The following is a 7,622-nucleotide window of genomic DNA, read 5'->3' as shown; positions in this document are numbered from 1 at the left end:
GAGGGTCTTGGGCTGTTTGTTACTGCAGCTAATGTTGCAGCCTAGCTGTTACAGAACAGGACCTGATGACGATCATGCAGACAGAATGATGTTTCCTACTGAGTAACCCTCGTGGAAAATTTCCGTCTGCAGCATGAAACTGCAGCTTGTGACTCACTGAGCTCAGGAAGGCAGGCCAGCAACAGAGGCTACTTCTGGCGCTGAGTGTTTTAGTTTCACTCGTGTGTGTTGGTCGCTCACTCGTGTCCAACTTCTTGTGAGCCCACAGACTGCAGCCTGGAGGGCTCCTTCCTCTGTCCACGGAATTCTCCAGCAAGAATGCTGGAGTGGGTAGCCATTCCCTTTTCCAGGGGATCCTCCAGACCCAGGGATCGAACCTGGGTCTCCTGAATTGCAGGCAGATTCTTTACCCTCTGAACCATCAGCCAGGCCCTACCCTCATCCCAATATCAGAAAACCTCCAGGAATATCCCTGCCTTAGACCCTTAGCCCAAGAGAGAAGGAAAACGCTCTCTCCTAAGTGGCTTATAAAATCATTCTTTCTTATCCCAGGCCTGACTGTTTCCCAAGATGACTGATTCCAGGAGTTTCTTCTCTTTTCAGGAAACTCCATCCTCACTTTCACATGCTGTGATCTGATCTGTGACTCCAACAAGACCATCACACAAGTGTACTGGAAAGAAGAATCTAGGCTCTGCTGCAGTAACAACCCAAGACTTCAGACGGATAGTTCAGGGTTCTGAAAAGGTCTTTTGTGTGCTCTGCATACTGGTATCAGGAAAAGTTTTTTGGGTTTTTTTTTTTTTTGCTCTCTTGTACTTTGGTGTTTTATTATTTCCAAATCTGGCTTATATACAGGATAACCAGGGCACTGTTAAGACCAAAAAAAAAAAAAAAAAAGGAGCTAGAACAGCTTGGCTGATGTGGTCAGTGGGCCCAGCCCCCACAGCTTGGCCCTGGGAGGGAGTCTCAGGGCTGGGGGCCTCTGGGCCCTGCCTGGTTTGTGCATCTGTGGCCTAGCGGCCACCAGCCTGCCAGGGGCAGGGCAGCAGTGCAGACTGTTCCCTCCCCACCCCATTCAGCTGGGGTTGCAACCGGCCTGGTAGGGCAGCAACAGAGCTGACGGTCTTGTCCCCAGAGATCTGGTTGCTGCAGGTGGACACCAGTACCCCACATGTCCTGAGTAAGGGTCAGTCCCAGAGGCCTCAGTTGTGGCCACCCTGCTCATAGGAGCTGCTCTGTGCTGGAGGCTGAGATGTCCGGGAGCCACCAGGTGACAGAGGGTTTCAGCTCATCCTGGTCTGGGCAGAGCGCCCGCATGTACAACATTACCGGTACCTTGTCCAGGTCGCTCTCAACCACCTCGCCTTTGGGGTTCTTGATCACCGTCACCAACTGGGCCTGGAAGGTGGTGATTAGCACAGGCCTCTGCATCCATCATCTTGCTGTGACCTTGACTGTCAGCAAGTCCTTGACCTTGACTATCAGCACTGTGGGACACCCAGCCTAAGGCGTTGTTGCTCTTGGCACGCTTCATCTTCATCTCAAAGAGCCGATCAAGCACCATGTTGCTGTCCCTGAAGTCCTTCAGCTGCTGGTCCCACCTGGAGTCCTTGTGCAGCGACCCCAGTGCCTCCTCGTTGGCCTCAAACACTTCCTCTACCTTGAACTTCTCTCCAGCCATAGGTAGGCCTGGTCTGCCTGGGGACGCTCAGGTCCATCTTCTGCTGGATGGACTCCACACCCTGGCCAGGCGGCTTTGAAGGCACCGGTCCAGTCGAGCTTCTCCCCGCCTTCGGACAACAACTTGGCCGCCGGCTCTGCAGTCTCGGATGCTTCTTCCACACCCTCCTTGATTTTCCCGCCAAGGTCACTTTGACTGACTTCATCAAGACTCTCCTTCCCCGTGCCCATGATCTCCCCCAGCTTCTTTCCTGATTGCCTCTTTCCTTCTCAGAATTTCTGATTCGATGGTTCTGTATCTCCTTCTATGGGGTCGCACAGAGTCGGACATGACTGAAGGGACTTAGCAGCAGCACCAGTATCTCCTTCTTGGCCTTGCCTCGGAACTTTTTAAAATTTTTTTAACTTTCTTTCATTTCTTTGTTTTCGGCTAATTCCTGTTTGATATTACCGAGCCAGCCAGAGAGAAAGCCTTTTCTGTTTCCCAAGGCACAGGATTTGGACAGGGTCTTCTCTCCGCTCAGCTGGTAGCAGCACCAGGTTCTGGCTGGACCGGAGGTGGACTCTGCTGTGGACCATCTCCATGGGCATGGTACCAGCCTGCCCGCAGCAGCGCTGGCACCCTGCTGCAGGATCCCGTGTGGGGAAAAGCTTTGATTGTGTTTTTAGAGCATTTACTTTTTAGAATTGGAGAAGGAAATGGCAACCCACTCCAGTGTTCTTGCCTGGAGAATCCCAGGGACGGAGGAGCCTGGTGGGCTGCTGTCTATGGGGTCACACAGAGACGGACACGACTGAAGCGACTTAGCAGCAGCAGAACTTTATTCATTTCAGACCTTTTCTCTTTCTTGTCTGGTGAAATCCTATGCCTTTAAGGGTCCAGCTCTCTGTGAAGTCTTCCCTGACTTCAGGAAGGGTGGATCTCTCCATTCTGAGAATTCCACAGCACTGCTCTCCATATCTTCATGACAAAATTATTTCCCTTACTATATTGTGATTTGCCATTTTTTAAATGTCTCTCATCGGTTACTTAAAGATGCCTTAAGGAGTTGGGTATATTATTCCTGGGTCCCTCCGAGTGCCCAGCAGGGGTACATGGGACACAGGAATGATAACATGTATGTCAATCATATGGATGAGAGGCATCAAAAGACACCGTCATTTCTCCACTCATTCTTGGGTTGTGCACGTGTGTTTCTGTATTGTGGGAGTATGGGATACAGTTATGACCATGTAGCCATCAGATATGAAGGGTGTGTCCATAATGGTCCATAGAGAATCTGTGAAAATAGTTCTTGGGCTGAAATATACAAAGGGCTTGAGAACTGTTTATGCAGGCAATCACACCCTGAAAAGGAAGTGTGAGAGCCTTATTTGCCAAATAAGGCTACCATACCATGTCGTTATAACCCCATGCTTATCCCTACACCATTGCTTTTGTATTTAAAATCAGAACTTCTAAAAATATTTTCTTTTTTTTTTTTAATGTGCATTAAGGGCACATAATACACAATTGTATACTTAAACTGACAGCTGTGATTTTTTAGTAGAAAATAAAGGAAATGGTCGATATTTTTTGGTAGTGAGTTTTAAGCCCGTGTGATAAATCAACATTTTAAACAAATTTATTCATCTGACTTCTTGTATTCTGGTTTCATCTCATTGTGTGTGTGTGAGAGAGAGAGAGAGAGAGGGAGAGAGCAAGAGAGATGAGCCTTGTAAACCTTGTTGAGAAACAACTACCAGCAAAGCAGCGGCAGATTCTAACTGAGTTATCCCAGAGTTGCATTACTACATCCTTCCCCCTAATACAGGCCGTGCTATTTTGTCATTTGTCAGCTCCCTGAAAATATCCTTTTTCCCCCCACAAGTCAAAAATGTCTTCTTTAGGGCATACAGGATAAGTTGTAATAACACATTTGATAGCTCTAAGTAATTCTCTGCTACCAATGTACACAGTGAATGTTATTAATGGGAGACTCTTTCCATGGGCCCTGAAAATAGCCAATAACTCAACCTGTCAGCATTTTGATAACTACAGCCTTCAATTTAACATGAAGAAATATCAGATTCAGTTTAGTAGTCTCAAAAGCAATGAATACAGATGATAAAATCTCTTCTTTCAGGCAAAGAGACTGCAACTTATACATAGACACTTATTTCTAATAATGTCATTTCAATTTGCTTCTCAGTTGCCTGATATTAGAAGCACTTATTCAGGAACTGGATGAGAATTTAATCATCATTTCAGAGCTCCAGGCCCATCTCAGGGACAGATGGAATATCGTTATCAGCAACTGAGCGGCAATTCTTCCTACCCACTTCCTGCATTTCCTTATCTCCTTTTTCTTCTTACTTTCCAAGTTTTATTTCTTTGTCTAAAAATTTTTCATTGGAATATAGCTGATTTACAATGTTGTGTTAATTTCAGATGTATAGCAAAGTGAATCAGTTATACATACACATATATCCTGCCCTCCTTTTTAGATTCTTCTCCCATATAGATTATTACAGAATATTGTATAGAGTCCCCTGTGCTATACAGTGGGTCCTTATTAGTTACCTAGAGCTCTGACAAACCTAGATAGCATATTTAAAAGCAGAGACATCACTTTGCCAACAAAGGTCCATATCATCAAAGCTATGGTTTTTCCAGTAGTCATGTATAGATGTGAGACTCTAAAGAAGGCTGAGCACCAAAAAATTGATGCTTGCAAAATGTGGTGCTGGAGAAGACTCTTGAAAGTCCTTTGGACAGCAAGGAGATCAAATCAGTCAATCCTAAAGGAAATCAACCTTCAATATGCATTCGAAGGACTGATGCTTGAAGCTCCAATACTTTGGCCACCTGATTCAAAGAGCTGACTCATTGGAAAAAGACTAATGCTCGGAAAGATTGAAGGTAGGAGGAGAAGGGGGCAACAGAGGATGAGATGGTTGGATGGCATCACCGACTCAGCGGACATGAGTTTGAGCAAACTCCAAGAGATAGTGAAGGACAGGGAAGCCTGGCGTGCTGCAACCCATGGGGCCATAAAGAGTCGGACACAACTTATTGACTGAACAATAACAAGTGTGTATATGTCAATCCCAGTCTCCAAGTTTATCTCTCCTCTCCCTTACCCCCTAGTAATCATAAATTTGTTTTCTAGATCTGTAACTGTACTTTGTAATGAGATTTTATTTAGCCTGTAAAACCAGCTCTGATGTAAAAAGCAAGCTCACCCTTGGAGATGGTCTATTGTAGAAAGGACCAGTGATATGTTGGTAAATGCTTATCAGTGTAGCTGATTTCCAGCCACCAGCATGTTAACACTGAGGGCAGCCTTGGGAAAAGAGGCCCCAAAGCACCTTATTCTGCAGCACTTTCATTGTACAGTGACAATGTAAGAAAATGCCCTCAAGAGTATAGATAACAGTAAAATGTACTGACATAATCAGAAAGTGGAAGGGTGTGAGTATTTATTACCTTTGTTTTTTATATAATTTATGTAATTGTATTTTTAATATAGTTTTTATAATGGCTATACTGGCTGACAAAATTCCTGATAATTTAATAATTTTTTCTCATGATACTATGGGCTTCCATGGTGGCTTAGATGGTAAAGAATCCTCCTGCAATGCAAGAGATCTGGGTTCGTTCGATCCCTGGGTCAGGAAGATCCCCTGGAGAAGGGAATGACTACCCACTCCAGTATTCTTGCCTGGGAAATCCCATGGACAGGGGAGCCTGGCGGGCTACAGTTCATGAGGTCACAAAAGAGTTGGACATGACTGAGTAACTAACACTTTCACTTTTCATGATACTATAGGAGCTGGCTTCAGCTATTGAATAGGATGCTTTACTCAACCTGCCTTCAGGACCCAAACCCTCCCCATCCAGCCCTGAACCCATACAGCATCACTTCAAGCACTTCTTTTGCTAGTATCTTCAATCAGGAACATTTGTTTGCTTGGAATGGCCAATTGTTTTGGTTAGTGGCGGAGAAGTACAAAGATTTGTAAGAAAGAGTAGATAGACCAGAAAGAAGACTGGAACATCCTTTAACTCCCCCAAACCTAGAAACATTTACCAAGTATCTTGAGTTATAGATAGACAGCTTGCTTCAATTTTATATTCTTGTATTTGGCTCACCACCTCCCAATGTTGTATAATTCAGAGTTTATACACACACACACACACACACACACACATTTTAATATTTTTATATTCTCTTGAAAAATCTGAAAGTCTGGGCCAGTATTACCATAGGACTACAACCCCCTGGGCCTGAATAGTGACCCTTAAATGGCCTTGAGCTCTCCAATTCAGTCTCTTCAATTTGCCAGTCCCTGGGGAGTGAATGAGTGGTCCCATTATAACCATGGCTGCCCCCCCAATCCCTGCCGCCACCCCGCATCCTGGCCATCTCTACACATCACCACAGCCCAAGTCCAACTTGCTTTCAGTCATTCATTGTCTGGCCTGTATGTCTCCTTCTCAACCTTCTTGATTGTACAAACAGCCTTTGAAGTCTCATTTCATACCAGAATTGTCTCAACTTTGGATGAAAGTTAATGATTCTTCTACCATTACTCTGGGCTTGTTTCAGTGGTAAAGAATCCGCCTGCCAATGCAGGAGCCACAGGAGATGTCGGTTAGCGGGTTTGAATCCTGGATCGGAAAGACCCCCTGGAGTAGGAAATGGCAACCCACTCCATTATTCTTGCTGGGATCCCATAATCCCATGGACAGAGGAGTCTGGTGGGCCTCCGTGCATGGGGTCGCAGAGTCAGACATGACTGAGCACGATGATTGAGACCATTACTCTGCTTGTTCTGCCTTCACCAACTGAAACAAATTTTTCATTTTTAAAAAACCACCAAAACTCTTCTATGTGCCTTGATTTTATGAATATCTTAGGAATGTACTATTTTCATTGCCCTGTTCTTTCACATGTCCCTTTTAGATGGTCTGTTCTTGAAGGGCAGTGCTCAGGAATCATAGTCATTTAGCTTTCTTGGCATCTCACTTAGTAAAGAATCATGGACGGCTTTCTAAATGTTCTTTCATAGCTTCAAGAATGGGGATATTCACGGTGAGCTGATTGATGCATGCTTGTGAGTGGTAGCATTTGAAACAATCACTCTATCTTAGAGCAAGTTCAGTTCAGTTCAGTTCAGTGGCTCAGTTGTGTCCGACTCTTTGTGACCCCATGAATCGCAGCACGCCAGGCCTCCCTGTCCATCACTAACTCCTGGAGTTCACCCAAACTCATGTCCATCAAGTCAGTGATGCCATCCAGCCATCTCATCCTCTGTTGTCCCCTTCTCCTCCTGCCCCGAATCCCTCCCAGCATCAGAGTCTTTTCCAATGAGTCAACTCTTTGCATGAGGTGGCCAAAGTATTGGAGTTTCAGCTTTAGCATCAGTCCTTCCAAAGAACATCCAGGACTGATTTTCTTTAGAATGGACTGGTTGGATCTCCTTGCAGTCCAAGGGACTCTCAAGAGTCTTCTCTAGCACCACACTCCAAAAGCATCAATTCTTCGGTGCTCAGCTTTCTTCACAGTCCATCTCTCACATCCATACATGATCACTGGAAAAACCATAGCCTTGACTAGATGGACCTTTGTTGGCAAAGTAATGTCTCTGCTTTTGAATATGCCATCTAGGTTGGTCATAACTTTTCTTCCAAGGAGTAAGCGTCTTTTAATTTCATGGCTGCAGTCACCATCTCCAGTGATTTTGGAGCCCAAAAATAAAGTCAGCCACTGTTTCCACTGTTTCCCCATCTATTTCCCATGAAGTGATGGGACCAGATGCCATGATCTTGGTTTCTGGATGTTGAGCTTTAAGCCAACTTTCTCATTCTCCTCTTTCACTTTCATCAAGAGGCTTTTGAGTTCCTCTTCACTTTCTGCCATAAGGGTGGTGTTATCTGCATATCTGAGGTTATT

The 7,622-nt window shown here is 45.1% G+C and overlaps 1 pseudogene; it reads right to left on the bottom strand.

Annotated features, from left to right (window-relative positions):
* Positions 1-1,354: 1,354 nt before the first annotated feature.
* On the bottom strand, positions 1,355-1,990 carry LOC101120337 (mitochondrial import inner membrane translocase subunit TIM44-like; annotated as a pseudogene).
* Between the last annotated feature and the right edge of the window lie 5,632 nt (positions 1,991-7,622).

Source organism: Ovis aries, chromosome 8 (genome assembly GCF_016772045.2).
Source record: "Ovis aries strain OAR_USU_Benz2616 breed Rambouillet chromosome 8, ARS-UI_Ramb_v3.0, whole genome shotgun sequence".
Lineage (NCBI taxonomy): Eukaryota > Metazoa > Chordata > Mammalia > Artiodactyla > Bovidae > Ovis > Ovis aries.
This window is presented reverse-complemented; position numbering and strand designations above follow the sequence as displayed.